At 38.6% G+C, this 17,750-nt stretch overlaps 1 protein-coding gene across 1 annotated transcript in view; it reads left to right on the top strand.

Annotated features, from left to right (window-relative positions):
* adgra1b (adhesion G protein-coupled receptor A1b) overlaps positions 1 to 17,750 on the top strand; it is a 190,735-nt gene that overhangs the window by 82,632 nt on the left and 90,353 nt on the right. The gene's annotated exons all lie outside the window — the stretch shown is intronic.

Below are 17,750 nucleotides of genomic sequence, written 5' to 3'. Positions count from 1 at the left end.
ACATTTTTTTGATGGGATTTTTTTTTCTTGACTATAAGCTTTGCATCTGTTCATTGTCAGCTCTTAAGTTTAACCTGAATGTTTTTCACATGTGCACTGTCTGCAGGCTGCACAGTGACTTCAGATTTCAGACACTGTGCAGCCTGAAGTCTTCGGACTGCACAGTACAGGTCCATTTCAATATAATATCATACTATGACAATAAAGTAAATTGATTTTAGTAATTTAAGAAAAAGAAATGTCACAATGTAAAACATTTTTATGTTTTTGTTAATTTTGATAATCAAATGACCTGTTATCCCAGGCTGACATTGTAAATGAGTCAGTTCTCAATAGTCTCACGTAATTAAATAAAGGTCAAATAATAACAAACAAAAAAAACCCCGTCAACGTTTCCAGGTTTAACCCTGCCTCTTATCCAAAGACTTTGGGGGTAGGCATCAGGCACAGAGTCCCTGCAGTGTAAACAACGCACAGAGGGATGGACAACTTTAAAATTTAAATCTCCACAGATCAGAGAAGGCACAAAAATCATTACTTCCTGTTGAGAGATTCCTAGGTTGCAGTGTATTTAGGAGAAGTTGAGTTGAAGGAAAAAATGTAGGAAAAAGTTTGAAATGTCAAGTCGGGAGTTTAAGTACAATTAACAAGGTGTTAATTGTACTTAACTGTGCCGCCAGTTTTTCAATAGGCGGCACAGATTTTATGAAACACTGAGTTTTGCGTTTTTGTGGGCTGAAAGCCATAGTGCTTAAACTTTCAGTTTGTACTTAAAAATGTTTCACATTTTCAATTGAATGACTGAAATTATTAACTTCCCGTTGTATTTTATTGAGATTCACCGGTATTTGCTGCTATTTATTCCTTCCACTTTTTGTTAAAATGTACATCTGCTCTTTTCGTGTAAAACTGCCTTTCTCTGCAGCTTCTTCTTTTGGGAAGCAGTTTATTGTAACATCCATGAAAAAGATGGAAATGGGAGAGGGGAGCTGGGCTATTTCCTAATTATTCTGTAGTGCTTGCAAGTTGCACCATCTGTCGAGCTTCTGCCACTCCTTCCATTAAGATTCTTAGATCGGCCAGATTTGAGTTTTACTGCTCAGCTAGTGTTTGCTCAGATGAAATCTGCTGCAAAAGCATCAGCGTTCACAAGTTATAATTACAGTGACAGTGTTCTGCACTCAGCAGTGGGATATCACTCGCGTACTTTGTATATTTCTCTCTAATTATTGTTATTGCTTGTGTGGAAATAGAGGTTTTCACCCCCTGCCGTAGCCACTGCTGCAATGTTCAGGGCTGTAAATTTGGCATAGCAGTTACAAGTCCTCCCACAGAGTGTCCATAATTTTGCATTTACTCAAACAATATAAGCTGCTTATTTTTAATGCTCCGCACACTGACACAGCAACTTGCACAGATTTGAAGTGTTCCATGTATTTGGAATTCTATTTTTGAAATCTATCAATAGGTTGGTTTGGTTGCTGTAAAAGCTTTCCATCATGCTGTGATGCAGAATAATCGGAGCTAGCTATCTGGTTGATGTCCTACATGTTCTGCTGTGGATGTGCTAGTGCTGCTGAAGAATAGCATACTGGAAAAAAGGTAAAAATATAATTTTAACATAAAAATAAAAACGGAAGTAATTTTTGAAACATTGGGCTTCCACAAGGATCATATTGGGTGACAGCAATCATGTTGTACGGACTGACAGAGGCGACTCGGTGGTATGAATTAGGTTTAAAGACTCTAGCTTCTGTTTCATTGAACATAGTGTTATGATTTCCTCTCAATCATGTACTTTTTAGCTTTTATTTACAACTTAATGAAATCGGTTTGGACAAAGTGAAACTGCTGTAAAAAAAGTAAAAAACAATGTCTTTACTATAGAGTTTTTTAGCTCCAAAGTATTGTGGGAGTGTTGACAGAAGGCTCTGTTCCATTTTTATCTTTTCTGGGTGAATCCAAGTCTGTAGTGGAAGGGTTAAAAAAAATACTCTACTTACTTTTAATTAACACCAGGTGTTTATTTATTGTCCCATTGGGATTTATTTTCACTTTTGCACTTGTATAACCACAAGGATCACTTTGAAAGAAAGAGTAAACCTTGTCTTTTAGAGAAAGTACATTGAGTACAACGATAAACTACTCAAATTGTTAAATTGATGACTATGGTATCTTAATGTGGAGTTAGTTTGGATACGTTCATATATTTTGGTCTCTGTAGAGAAAAGATGTCAGATTTCAATACCTCCCTCCAGTGTTCTACATCTTAATCATTAACACGTTTCTAAAAGCAGGAAGGATGTTTTGTGCTGCTTGATTACAGATGAACTCAACAACTGAAATGTTATTTTATTTTCCTCAACTCTATTGACCTACAACCTACTGTATGACATGCCTCACTGAGCCGTTTCAGTTTCTAATGTGAGGCATTTGTAAGATTTTCCTAGAGACTCCGTTGTGGGAATGATAGCACGATTCAAACTGATTGCACTCTCTCTTTATATTTAATAAGGAGGATATTGATATTGATCCAACAACAGTTGCTTGTTAAAAAAAATGGCTGTTTAGAGGAGTGTGCTCATATGAAATCCTGCTAAGAATAAAGTCAGAGGAGAAGAAAAAATATTTGCTTTGATTCCCAGCCTGGTGTGATGACAGCTCACTCAAATGAACTAATGAGCTTCTCCGCTGCCAGTGGAAGTGTCTGAGCTTCTCTGAGTCTAATTATGATCCTAAAGCTTTCATTAGGAGCAACTGTTTTACTTCAAGGCGAGAAAAGCAAACTGAAAATTTAGATTGTGAGGATTGATGGTTTGCAGGTTAATAGTCTTGTCTTGCTGACTGTTGATTGCTTTGAAGAAAAAATCTTCTTTTAAAGGGTAACTAGTATGTAAAATCAACTCTTTTGAGCTTTACATCATGTTGAAGTTTTCTTCTGATTTTTTTCATTCATGTTTGAAAAATTCGTCAATCTCCCATGGTAACCATTCAGCTGTGCAAAATGTCTCGGTGGACCTAGCCTCACCTTTGAGGTGCAGCTCCTCCTCAGAGCTGCAGTTTCAAAGCTACCAAGTTTTCGCCTCACAGAGCAGCCCTTCCCCTCTCAGCTCCTTCAAACTAGCCGGCAGCAATTGGCAAACACCGGGTGAAACTGCACATCTGCTGAGCTCATTATATCAACTGTTTTGGTAAAAATGTTGTTGGTTAATAGGGTTTACAGAGGAGCATTGTTGTAATGACATGCTGAAGGTGGAGTGTCAGAAACGGCAATTTCAAGGCAATAGATTAGAAAGTAATATTTTTTTAAGTCATATTTGAAACATATAGCAGGTAATACTGCCTCTTTAATAGTATTAAATTAGGAAATTATAAAAAATCATTGACTGTTTGCTGAACAACTGTCAAGTTAGCAGGCTTCCATTTTTCATTAGCTGTAATTCTCAAATAAATATTTGAAATTTCTGGGGGATCAACTTCTAAACTGATATCTGTGTAATTACCTATAAAAATAAATTTTACTTAAAGAATCGGATACCTGAAGTTCTTATCTTTGAAAGAACTTCAAAGTTCTTGAAGCACATTTTGATTTACTGAGATTTGTCTCTTGGTGTGAATAGTCATTAAAAACCAGAAAACAGATCCCTGCCTTATTTTCTTTGCAGGGAACTCTGCAGCCCTGCAGCTTTATAAATCAAGCAGAGGGCAATGCTGCATTGAGCAAACGGTACATGCAATAACACTGTGCTGTGTCAGAAGACGTATAGAGGAATCTGTGCGTATTCATAGTCACCTGAATTTCTTGCTGTGTTGATCTGACCTTCTTTTTTTTATTAAGTTTTCTTTTCCCACACAGTCCTTCACAAATATCCAGGTATCACTTTAGGAGCCACAGGAAGTGCACTTTTTTTTTTTTTTTTTTGCAGATTTGCTTCACTGCAGTAATAATAAGTGTTTTATTGCTGTAGTTTTATTGGTTATTTTAGTGTGCCTATGGTATGTTCTCAGTGGAGCAGCATTATTGTAATCCAGTCAGAATAAGTAAAGAGATGTGTAAAGAAGAGTTATAAGTCTAGTGAAATGCTGGTTTATTCCTTTATTACAGAGCGAAGGGGTCAACTGCTACCGTAGTCGTTCTGCTGCTTGTATTTAATCTGCAGTTTATTGTCCACGTCCCTAATTGAGTCACCTTGTTTTTCTTGCTCCAAATTAGGCGATGCATATTCTCAAACTGAGTCCAGTAATACCTGCATTAAAAACACTAAACATTCTGTTATGTCCAACACTGACCTGCCGCAGTATGTGAAGCAAGACCGGATTGCATTAATTACAGTAATAATAAAAAAAAAAGAAGAGTCATATTTTTCTGCACTGGCCTGGAATTTTAATGCCTCATCAGGCAACAGTTTGTTTATTTCGGCAGGAGTGGGGAAAGGGCAGGGAGGACCGGAGAGGAAGCTGTTTGTTACATTTCTTCTGACACTGTGCCAGGACTCAAGCATCCAAGTTGACCTAAACCAAATAAATGTCCAAGTCGTACCTTTTCAGATCCAAAGTTTATCTCATTTCTTCCTAATAGTAATGTGTTTTTATTTCTAGTGCAATACACAATGATATATTCAAAATGCATTGCAGAGAAAGGAAGAGTAGGAAGAGAGTACTCGTTCTCTGAACTTTTGGGTTTTACCCAATGGAAATGACATGGCCATTAACAGGTTCAGAAGTTATTTAAATCTAACCTAAAAGGTACAACAGTACACAACAGCATTCCTGTTTTTCCTTTCTTCACACACACTGCAGACCACCTGGCTACACCCCTCCCACTTCAGCATACATCACAGTTTGTAGTCATTTGACAATCTTTGTAGGCATTTTGTGAAAAATGTACATATCCTGACCGGGTCTGATTAAAGCTCCTCAAAAGTGCTCATGTCACCTGCAGATACAAAAACCGGAAAGTGGACAACTATGGAGAGAAATAATATCTAACATGCTGACTAAATCCCACTAAGTGTGAGATTGAGCTCTTGGGTTATTTGCAGTTTCTCAGAGCATCACAAGGCCTGACATTTCATTTTCTGGGATAGTCACCCCTGGGAAGATTGTTTGCTGTCAACCGTTTAAAAATTGTGAATAGTCTTTCTCACTAGTAAAATAATAGACTTCAAATAGTTTGAAAACCCGTTCCACGTTGATGGGCTGCAACAATTGCTCCTACATGGTCAAAGCTGATGACTTTCCAACGTGGCATTGCGTTAATACATACCCGCATGTTCCAGAACAGCAAACAGAGGGGAAAAAAAAGAAACATCAGCTTTTAGAGGTGACAACACTCACTCAGTTTTTAACACTGGATGATGAAAACTCAAGTGTTTGTGAATAGCAGCACCTGTGTGTACCTCTTAAATAAATTGGAGGCAGAAAGGGTATCTTTAGTTTTTAACACACAACTTTTATTCCAACTATGAAAGTTAGCATATTGTTGGCGGTTTACTGGTGATACTAAACACATGACTAATTAAGTCATGTCTGATTAAACCATTGAGCCACGTTCTGCTTGATGGCATTAGTAAATTTGCATTATTCCAGTACATTATTATTCTATTATGGTCATTGAGAGAAATTATATAATTGCTGAGTACAAAATATCTGCTAACAATCCAAGTCACATTTAATGTCAAGCTACAGGCTACCCTGATTGCCTCATTTCTCATTGCTAATTAAAAGCAGAATCTTAGCCCAGTAATTACAAATTACAGAGAAAGTGTTGGAATTTGTCCAGAAGACAAAGAAGCAGAAACATTTCACCCACAAAGCTGAGGTCAAAAACCGGTTCTTGCTTCCGAGTGAACAGCGTAAGAGTTCAGGTAATTTTCCCAGCATCTGTCTGCCTGTTCTGCCTCAAATAATAGGAGTTGTCTAATTATCCCTCCTGCTCTGAATTTACTCTTTCTCCTCCTCCATCTCTCTTGTGCACAACGGAGTCTCCAACCTTTTCCCCTGCTTCGTAATCCAGTGCAGTGCTGCTCTGTGCTCTTTTGAAGAGCATAAGCAACTCCGGGGCTCACTACTCCATGTTGGCGCTCTCAACCCTTTCTCTGCACAGCGCCCAACACAAATTCTAAGATGAAGGATCGTCTGCATGTATTTCCCAGAAGCTCATCTTGTTAGCTGCCTTACTTTGCATTCACGTTGCCTCTGGCCTTGTTGTTTCACTTCGGTCTATTGACATACATGTGATTTAGTCAGCTTGTTACAGTGAATCCTGAGCTGTTTCACTGAATTAGACGTATAATGAAATTGGTGTGGCTGCATAGCCGGTAATTGGGGAACTGAGTATATTCAATTCATACGAACAAATCAGAAGACTTATTAAAAGAGAAAGTCACTGTCGTATGTGAAGGTAATCCAAATTTTGCTGCCAAACACAAATACGTAGCAAATGATTTCATGCGACTTGAACGTCTTTGCACTTTGTTACATTACAAACTTTTCTTTATTTTCTGGGACATTATGTAATAGACCAGCATAAAGAGTGGCGTAATTGTCAAGTGAAAGGAAACGGATACATGGCTTTTCAAATTGAAAATCTGAGAAGTCTCAGATTTTATATAATATAATATGTCCCATTTCCTCTGATGCCCCTAAATACAATCTGTAACAACTAACTGCCTTAATAGCACACAGTGTGCAATTTAATCCCAGTATAAATGCAGCTGTTATGTGAAGACCTTAGGTTTGTTAAAGAACATCAGTAGAGGAAAAAGCACCACAAAGACTAAGAAATACAAATCAGGTACAGCTGATAAGAGTATTCCAGACTTTGACCATCTTAATGAAATGAATATAGCACAGTCAACCATAAGATGGCTCTTCTTCTAGATAGATGGACCGAGCAAGAATGGTATTTCTCAGAAAAAAAAGGCAAGAAACCCTTGAATATCCTGGAAGAGCCACAGCAATATCCAGGCCATATGGGAGAATCTGCTAACAGGACAACTATAAGACGTAAACTCCACAAAGCTGGAAGAAAACCAGTATTCGAAAGAAAGCCATAAAACAACCTATTTGCAGTTTATTAAGAACCATGCAGGGGACACAGCAAACCCATGGAAGAATAAACCATGGTCTGATGAGACTATGCATTCAAAATCCTGAGTGGTTCTAGCATTATGGTGGAAATGTTCAGACGTAAATGCTATTTGAATGTTATGTTCCATTCAAAAAAGTTTGAATTATTTTACAAAGAATGATGGGTAAAATATTTTAGTGTGCAGAGCTGATAGAGACTACACCTGGAGAAGTGCAGCTGAAATTTCAACAAAAAGTGACTCAGGATAGAAACCACACTTTTCAAATTGTTTGAAGGCAACTTTTGAAAATCTTGTATCATATTCCTTCAATTTCACAAGATGCAGCTCTTTGTGTCTGGCTGTCACCTAAAATCTCCATAAAATGCACTAAAGGTTGTGTAGTTGGAGTGTGACAAAATGTGAAAATACTCAGGCACAGGAACACTTTTTGTAACAGTACTTTCAAAATAACAGTTTTAATTGCATGTAATCTGTCCATTTATAACATAATTCTGAGAAGAACAGAGTAGAATTTGTCACTTTAATAAATGATATAAGCTCCGAAATACTATTTTGATTGTAAATTTTTTTTTAAAATGGTTCTAAATGCAAATGTGCCTTTAGCAATGGGAGCTATTGTGTAAAATTGTGCACCATAGCACAACATTCCCTCAAATCATAGCAACCTGTTTTTTTAAGAATGTCCCATAAGATTTTCACTTTTGTGCATAAAATGTCCTACAAGCATTTTTTTTTACTGTTATTTATATGGACAAGTACCAGTTTGAAAAGCATTTACTCATTAGCTCCCTGGATATTGAGCAATAATCTTCCTGTTGCAGAATCTCTTACTAAATGACATTATTTGCCCGGGTGAGCTCTTAGCCTTAAGGCTCTCCTGTAGGCTATTGGAGTTTTCCAAGCTGCCTGCAGTTGAAGTATCTACTTACACACTGACTTTCCACAGCATGGTGAAGTGTATCAAGTATGTTTTATTTCTCATGTTAAAGATCTGGCTTCTATTAGGCTGATTGCCTGACTAGTGATGTGGAGCTACTAAGACAGTGACATTTATGGGCTGGTATTTTATTGCCATAAATGTCAACACTTTAGAAACAGAATCAACTAAGGTGTTAATTTGGACTTGTCTGTAGATTTTACTAACATGAAATATTTTTTGGCAGCATTTGTTTTTAATTACGAACTGCATTTGTCTTTCTGCTCTGGAAAAGCCCCCCGGTGTCACCCAGGAGGTCGGTCATGACTTGAGAGTTGTATTCAGTTATTTTCTGTATAATTTCAACATTTCCATGGTCAAAATTGCAAAATTTACACATTGGCTGTTCAAATACAGGAAGGAAGTGTGAGGTGAGGCAGTGAACTGTGAACTGCTGGTGTCAGTGTCACATACACTGACTAAGAGACAGTTGGTGCATGATGTTGTCTCAGTGTTGCCAGAATACATGTTTGCTTACACATGTACTGAACATGTCTAATATATTTAATAAAAATGAGCATTTTCACCGCACATTATAGCAGATCAGAAAAAGTAGAGATTTGCACCGATAGGGGGCAGTGCTGAGTCCTATATATGCAAAAGGCAACAGAGGTCCTTCTTCTATGCTTTGAAAAGACTGAAAACGATCGGAAAAACACAAAAAATAGCCTGAATGAGTCTTTTCCTTAGCAATCATTGCCACTGAAGCAGCCAGACGTTTAGAAATGTAGGCAAAAAATTATGATTTTTACAACAAAGTGATGGAGATATTCATTCAGTTTATATTTATATGCAAGTAAAAGTATAATCATACACAATTTTCAATTTTAATAACAAAAAAGAGATCAGCCAAAAAAAGTGTAAATAAAACTCCCTCAAATTTATGCTTTTATTTTTCATTCTTTTGCATTTTTGAATAGTATGAAATTTACATATTTAAAAGCTTTCAAAACTACTGTTTTAATTAAAGTCAAAATTGCCACATAAGCTTTTATTTTGGATTTTATATATTTGAACATCCAACTCTAAATGAGCTCACCAGTCATTAACCTCACCACGTCATTAATCTACAAAACTTATCGTGTTTTATTATGTGTCAAAAACAATCTAATCATTTTACAGTTCTGCATCAACTTTACATTTGTCTGTTAAATGAAGTTCCAAAATGTGGTTGTAATGTGACAACAATGTGAAAGAGTTCTGGTGGCATAAAGACTTTAGCTGCATCATAAATAAAAGTGATTAAAACACTGAACTCTGTGGAACTAATCTGGTTCATGATGATTCACATGCACTCACTGGATCTGTAGATGTATGACTTAGAACTGTCTAGTGTGATTCCTTCGATTCTTGCAATGTATTCGTTATTATTCAACAGATTTTTTATGAGTCATTTGTCATGTTTTTAGAGCATCCTAAGGTGTTACACAGTACACTGTGTTGTTTAAAAGGAAGCTATAAAAATTATTATTTGATTTAGGATATTATACTGTTATGATAAGATGATTCGAGTTTTCCTCCTCACCTCAGGTTTAACGTTCTTACTTACAGAACTTCATCACTATTTTTATTGATTACTTTCCAGAACTCTATTTGTAGCTGAAATTCATACCAAAGTTTGAATTAGAGGAAGCATTTTATTCCCCCAAATGAGTTCTAATTATTTTCAAGCTTCAACTTGTTGATCCACAGCAGACTATTCTCCCCCAAAGAAAATCTTGTTGTGACAGTAGATGTCTGCGAGGGCTAAGGGCTTGAAAGTAGACTGCTGATTTTTCTGCTGCACACACAGGTTTAGGAGTGTTGAGGTGGGAGGGGTAGATGGAGGGTCATACCAGCTTTAAATAATTCACATCATAAACCTGCATAGCGAGATGTTTGTGACCATATTGCAGTTCTGGTCTTCTCTGAGCTGCTTTAACAGAGAGGCACACAGACAGTGAGATGTGTTACTGTCCAGGCCACTGGACAGTGGCTCTTCATAATTCATGAGAGTTTGATAAGAAACTAAAAGCCTTCCCTTACTCAGACAAAAAGCTGGCGGTATGGAGGTAGAGAGAACAGAAGATGATTGGAGAAATTAAGGTGTGCAGTAAAAATGTGACAAAGGTGCATGTGCATCTCCGTACACCAGAATATAAAAATGTTTAGTCATTTCAGTAATTCATCTTAAGTACTGGGTCATTTTAGTTATTTTTCAAGTGTTTGTAAAATTGACTGTCGCAGCAAATAAAGAGCCGAAAATCTGTTTCTGTGAAATTTAAAATAATACAAAGATAGATAGATAGATAGATAGATAGATAGATAGATAGATAGATAGATAGATAGATAGATAGATAGATAGATAGATCTTTATTGTCATTGTCACAAGAACAACAAAATTTAAAAGGTGCCATCAGTCAGTGCATATGCTTAAAAACAAAAAATAACTGTCTCACAATTCACACACAATGTAAGAACTCTTATGTCAATAGTTGTAAATGATAATCATTAAATTGAAGAAAATGGAAGATAAGAAACCAATTAGTTAGAATTTAAGTACTACTTTTACTATTTAACTGCTTTTTAACAAGCAGTTTTGATGGTATTTTTCTTTATTTAGTTGCACCTATAAATGAGGGGGCAGGAAAGTGAGGAAATTGGCTATAGATGTGAAAATGCTTTTTAAAGTGTCTTTTCGCTTCAGGATGCAACAATCACTATTCCATCCACAGATCCCAACACTCCTAAACAAGACGGTTCACAAAGCCGCCAGTCAATCATTTGAATTGTTTCAATAAAGATGAACCCTGAATGCCTCCAGACAGAATACATTTTAAAGGAAATAACACATTCTATGCAACTTTTCCAACTGAATTTATATTTATATAATATGATTATCGTTGATGGAAAGCAAAAAATCACTCTCCCCACTTCTCCGGGAAAGGAATAAACTGTAAGTTCACACTTTCCTTAAGCGCTCTCTCTTTTTTTTTTCCAGGTATTCCCGTTTAGCTAAAGTGTGTCCCCTCGTTTTCCTTCGCTGGAAGAAGGCAAACATTGCAGATATTTGCACCTTGCTGCATCAGCCCAGTTGCCCAAGGATCAGAGTGTTGCCTGAAAAGGCCTTGGAGTAAGACAGCAGTTAATCCCTCTGCACTAAACTAGAAGAAGGGGAACGCGCCACCTTGTTTCAGAACAGTCATCGACAGAGAGGCAATGCATTGAAAAGAGGGTGATATGAAGGGAAGAAGGTGAACAGTAGGGGATGAAAGATAAGAGAAACCATCACATGAAAAAGCAAGTAACAGGTGTCTGCTGCGTTTCCAGATAAGGCTCTTCTATGCAGTTATACTTTGGAGGACACTGGATAAAAGCTGAGGGATTATGTAAGCAGAGGCTGGTTTCTTTTGAAGACTGCTGCTAACTCTTTAGCTTTTTAAGAGTAAAAATGTTTTTAAAATGGTCCCAAAGGTTGCTTCAAGAAGCAAGAAAATCACCAATAGTGTAATTCAATGAGCCTGTCAGCTGCTAGCGATCATTAATGATTCATGAGCAGATTGGACATTGCAGTATGTATGTGAAAAATTGTGACAAAGTAACAACAAACAGGTCGATGAAATGCTAGTGTACTATTGTGCTGAAAGAAAGACCAGATGTTTTTGACTGTTTTCAAAAGAAAGTTTAGAAATTAGCAAAGCTAACTCTAACACCAGTTTATTTTTGTGTATTTTTAAGATATGTACATAACTGTATATGTTACATTCTCCATGGCAGATGCATAAAAACCCAAAAATAACACTAGTTATCCCTCCTTTGTCAATCCAACATTAACCTCAGACTTTCATTATAACCATCCTACGTTTTCACCGTTGGGAATGTTTGTATAAAACATACAGCAAGCAGCTTCCCTGTATTTTTTTTCCAATGAATTGGTCCGAACTCCTAAAAAAATCTGCAAGATAAATTATTTCCTCTGTCTACTTGTTTCTACATTTTTGTGCAGCTCTTTGCACCATCCCAAAAAATTGCAGCAAAGGGATGATGCAAGTTTACAGCCGATATCAGTAAAAGACATGAAGACATAAATTCATATTTGGAAAAGACTGACTGGTTTCTACAAGATACAATAAAACATTGTGTTTAACATTATTGTAAGCAAAATAATCTACCTTAGAAACACTTAATTAGATCATGTCAGTTGTAATCGTGTAAAAATATGATATAACTGCAGTAAATTTATCCAAGTTTATCACACAGTGAGAGACTCAGACTGGCCCATGCATTGATGTTATGAGGGAAATTTTTTATTGAGAAATGATGCTGCTGTGTGACATGGAGACCCCTTATTTCCTCATTCCTTAGGACATGTGCTGTCACATCCCATTAAGGTAGATCAGCACTGGGAATAGCAGAGAGCCTGATGGACTGAGATGAATTTAGATGTAGCGATCTTGCCTGGGATAAGCTTTAATAGATTACATTTTATGGTGATGTGGCCTGTCCTGCTTTTTTTTTTTTTTTCTTTTCACTTATCCTCTGAGCTTCACACGCACAACGACGTACACACAATAACACCAATTCCAAACAAATGCGCCGCCGCCCACTCTCATCAAGACTATGTTTCCATATCGCTCTCTCTCTCCGGCTATAATAATGTCCCCAATTGTCCCCTCATCGCCGTGTTATGGCACAGAGTTTGGTTTGTGTTTTCCACCTTTGCCTCACCTCTTATGAGATTTGCCGTCTGCCTGAGTGGTACGTCTGTTTACCCCGACATTAAGGAATCAGATGGGCTAATGTTAATGACTCTATAATTCCACAGATTTAATATGCTGTTGTTTTAATTTCCTCTCTTCCTGCTCCATCTTTTATCGGGACATGCTGGAGGTGCCTTGTTATTAGGAGAGCAGGGTGGAAAAAAAAAACAACAAAATCCTGAAATTACGTTTTGCACTGGGGATTAAACGGCTCAATGAAAATCAGTTTTACCTTCTGCTGCCCACCTGTTCACTTATCCGAGTGATCACTAACTTTTATCTATCATTTTGTGTTTATTGTTTACCTGTGGCCCTGCTATTCTCTGCTTTTTTATACCTTTGCAGTTAAATCAGTTGCCGTAAGATGAAAGTGTGTTAACTTCTTACAGAACCTATTTTCACGTAGTTCCTAAGTGTGAATTAGCTTTTCCACTTTTATCTGCTACCTTTAATGTTTGCCATAGAAGATCACCTGCCTTCATCTCAACCCATCCTTCTCTGTTATACTAGCATATCTTTTTTTTACTAAATAAATCAATTTTGTCTGTGTGATCTTCCTGGCAATTCCATATCACTTTCTCCATACACCCACAACTCGATCTTTGCCCAAAGTATCACTGCCATGCCTACTTTATCTGAGCTCTTCCAGATATTCTCATTTATATTCCTGTAAATCATAGTCACTTCCTGTTAAATGTTAGGTTCAAACAAATGACAGAGTCTTTTTGGCAAAGCTTCTGTTTTCATTCATGAAGGCATGACCAATGTGAATTGATGAGCTTCACTTTTGTCAAATGGTGTGGTGCTTTCACTTGGTCTGTTTTCACCTTCCAAATATTCACTTTCACCTGCTTTCTTTTTGTTAGATCGTTTTGGTGTGGCCTCCATGGTCATGGTCAAATTTTGTACTTTCACTACCAATAACATATCATCTCTATTGGCAAGAGACAAATATATAAAATCTAATTTGCAAAAAGCAAACAGACAGACAATAGCCATAAAAACCTTCCAGTAACGAGATAAAAACCAAGGTCAGAATTTGTTAAGGAAAAGATTTAGCAAGCAAAGTAAAAATGACACTAACAAACTGGGAGGTGTGATCACTAGAACAAGAGAAAAGTGAGACAAATTAGCAAAGAGCTGATTGAAACACAACAATAAAACTAAAGAAAACATATGAGAGGTAATTATCAAACGGAACAAAGGTTTGGGAAATTGCTGTAAAGTTAAAGACTTGATACAGTAAACTGTCCACTTAAAAGGTACACCCTGCAAACCTTTTGAAAAAGGTTATTGACTAATTGTCAATATAAACTGCATTTGATTGCTTTATATTATAGAATAACTGGGGTTGAATTGGAATTCATGTAACTAAATTGTCTATATAATTGATTGTACATTTTTGATATGGATTGGACTTCTTTCTAATGAAGTGCTTTCAAACTACATTAGTTGTAAATTGGAGCTATATATACACTGAACTGAATTGTTTACATGAACAAATTATGTAATGAAATACATATAATTTGCAACTGCAAAGCATTAAATTGTTGCTGCATCTTTTTACATGTCTTTAAAAATGTGTAGGGTGACGTAATTAGGTTCCTACCTGAGCTGCAAATGAACATGGAGAGATCATGCTGATAAAACCTCTTAACAGATCACATTAAAATGAACACCTGCCTCTTCGCAACACCAGAGTGAACCTAAAATTTTAAGAAGAAATTCAGAAACAGGAGTTTATAGAGTAACTGAAGTGAAAAAACAAACACTGCACAAAGAACCCAGACTTTCAAAGCTAAACATAAACTAACATCTACAAACAGTTAAACTCTAACGTGGAACCGTACAAAAGACAAATATATTCAGATATCTTGATCTATGTGTTTTAGTTTTCATTTGTGTGTATTCAGTTCATTTCTGAATTGTTTTATATTGATAAGGCCTTGCCATATCCAGTTCACTTCGCTCAATTCGCTCTTTTCCTCTGTATTTCGTGTGTGTTGTTACACTGTGTCTTATTTATAGTTTTTTGCTAAAACTAAGAGTTAAAACTTGACTTTTCCATTATGTTAAACTCAAAGTGTACATGTTTGATAAACCCATCAGATCACCAGGTTCTGAAATTCCATGTTCAAAGTCAACTAAATGCATTTTCTTTATTGTACTCAGATTGAGCTTCAGAAATCTTTAACACTTCAAAATGCTGAAATGCGTAGAGCGCCAGTCATGTGATTGAGTCATTATTTGTGTCAGTTCGTACCTAATGAAGTGATTCTGTTTGCCCAGTTGGATGGACATTTACTGCTCCTGTTTCTCATGCTTGAGGTTTTAGACCCTAAGATCCTATACATCATGGAGACGTGGGCACATCATGACAGCTGGTGTTCTTGCAACCAGACAGTTTCAGGAAATGATGTCACACATCTTCACATAGTGTTTTTTGAACAGATTTGAGGGAGATCTTCCAGCTCTAGCAAGACATTATATATTCATTGAAAGACACTGTCTGATTATCTTATTCATCAGCATTTTGTATTCCTGTAAACAGAGTGTAAGAACAATAATGAGATGCACCTAAACTTGTAACCAACTCTGCTTTGCCTGCTGGGCTTCGGAGCGTCCAGCAGGATTTGATTTTGTGTTAGTCGATTAAGAATTCATATGGTGGGACGTGTGGGTGGGTGGGGTCTCTGTAGCGGGGGACACTGCACAAAACAAGCCAGAGTCAAATACAGAGCCAAGCCACTCTTGGAGCACATGAATAATGTAGCAGAGGGAAACGCTGCATCCTGTCATCGCATCCCAGTGGCAAACCGGCAATTAACATATAGTGGAGAGCTGGAACCTAAATACCTGTTTCAGAGAAATCCTAAACGTTTCTGGCAACAGTTGTTGCCGAGTCGGGTTTTCATACAGGTGCACACAAACCCTAAACTACTCAGTGGTAAAGATGTGTAGTTGTTCTGCTATCAGTCTTCTGCAAACTGTATAAGGTTACTCTGCTTTCAAAATCTGTCCTCCAAAAGTATCTTTGTTCTATATTTATCCTAATGCCCTAATTCTTATTCTGTCCATGCTTTCTCATAGGTTCCCTTATTCACTTCTCATTTTAATAAGGGTTTCAAGGCAGCGTGCCTCCCGTTTCTGGATCAGGAGTTCTTCTGGGTATCGTCATAGAACGGTTGTGCGGCATCATTGATTTTCTGCTTATTTATTTGTGCCAATTGAGGTATTAGCTTTTTAAACAGGATTAAATTTGGAAAAATGATAAGTTGTCCTGCATGAAGGTTGAGTTTTTTTGTGTAATGGACTGGACACATAAATGTTAGAAATATGGCTCATTGCACATTTGTTCTTAATCTTCTTTAAAAATAAAATAAAATAAAAACACTTGACTTATTGTAGAATGCTGCTAACTACCAAGTCTGTGTAAATGTTGTAATTTTTTCAAATACAAGTTAATTATATTTAAATCTAAACAATTAGTATTGCACAGTACATACATCCATCCATCCATCCATCTTCTTCCGCTTATCCGAGGTCGGGTCGCGGGGGTAGCAGCTTCAGAAGGGAGGCCCAGACTTCCCTCTCCCCAGCCACTTCTTCTAGCTCCTCCGGGGGAATCCCGAGGCGTTCCCAGGCCAGCCGAGAGACATAGTCCCTCCAGCGTGTCCTGGGTCTTCCCCGGGGCCTCCTCCCGGTGGGACGTGCCCGGAACACCTCACCAGGGAGGCGTCTAGGAGGCATCCTGACCAGATGCCCGAGCCACCTCAACTGGCTCCTCTCGATGTGAAGGAGCAGCGGCTCTACTCTGAGTCCCTCCCGGATGACTGAGCTTCTCACCCTATCTCTAAGGGAGAGCCCAGCCACCCTACGGAGAAAACCCATTTCGGCCGCTTGTATCCGCGATCTCGTTCTTTCGGTCATGACCCAAAGCTCATGACCATAGATGAGGGTGGGAACGTAGATCGACCGGTAAATCGAGAGCTTCGCTTTTTGGCTCAGCTCTCTCTTCACCACGACGGACCGGTACAGCGCCCGCTTGACAGCAGACGCTGCGCCAATCCGCCTGTCGATCTCCCGCTCCCTTCTTCCCCCATTCGTGAACAAGATCCCGAGATACTTAAACTCCTCCACTTGGGGCAGGACACCCCCCCTGACCCGGAGAAGGCACTCTACCCTTTTCCGGCTCAAGACCATGGCCTCGGATTTGGAGGCACTGATCCTCATCCCGGCCGCGTCACACTCGGTTGCGAACCGCTCCAGCGAGAGCTGCAGATCACGATCTGATGAAGCCAAAAGGACCACATCGTCTGCAAAAAGCAGAGATGAGATCCTAAGGCCACCAAATCGGATCCCCTCAACACCTTGGCTGCGCCTAGAAATTCTGTCCATGAAAGTGATGAACAGAATCGGTGACAAAGGGCAGCCCTGGCGGAGTCCAACTCTCACCGGAAACGAGCCCGACTTACTGCCGGCAATGCGGACCAGACTCTGACACCGGTCATACAGGGACCTGACAGCCCGTATCAAAGGGCCCGGTACCCCATACTCCCGGAGAACCCCCCACAGGGCTCCCCGAGGGACACGGTCGAACGCCTTCTCCAGGTCCACAAAACACATGTAGACTGGTTGGGCGAACTCCCATGCACCCTCCAGGACCCTGCCGAGGGTGTAGAGCTGGTCCAGCGTTCCACGACCAGGACGAAAACCACACTGCTCTTCCTGAATCCGAGGTTCGACTATCCGACGGACCCTCCTCTCCAGGACCCCTGAATAGACCTTGCCAGGGAGGCTTAAGAGTGTGACCCCTCTATAATTGGAGCACACCCTCCGGTCCCCCTTTTTGAACAGGGGGACCACCACCCCAGTCTGCCAATCCAGGGGAACTGCCCCCGATGTCCATGCGACATTGCAGAGTCGCGTCAACCAACTCAA

Source organism: Xiphophorus hellerii, chromosome 22 (assembly GCF_003331165.1).
Source record: "Xiphophorus hellerii strain 12219 chromosome 22, Xiphophorus_hellerii-4.1, whole genome shotgun sequence".
NCBI lineage: Eukaryota > Metazoa > Chordata > Actinopteri > Cyprinodontiformes > Poeciliidae > Xiphophorus > Xiphophorus hellerii.
The sequence above is the reverse complement of the archived record's forward strand: the minus strand, read 5'-3'. Positions and strand labels throughout refer to the sequence as shown.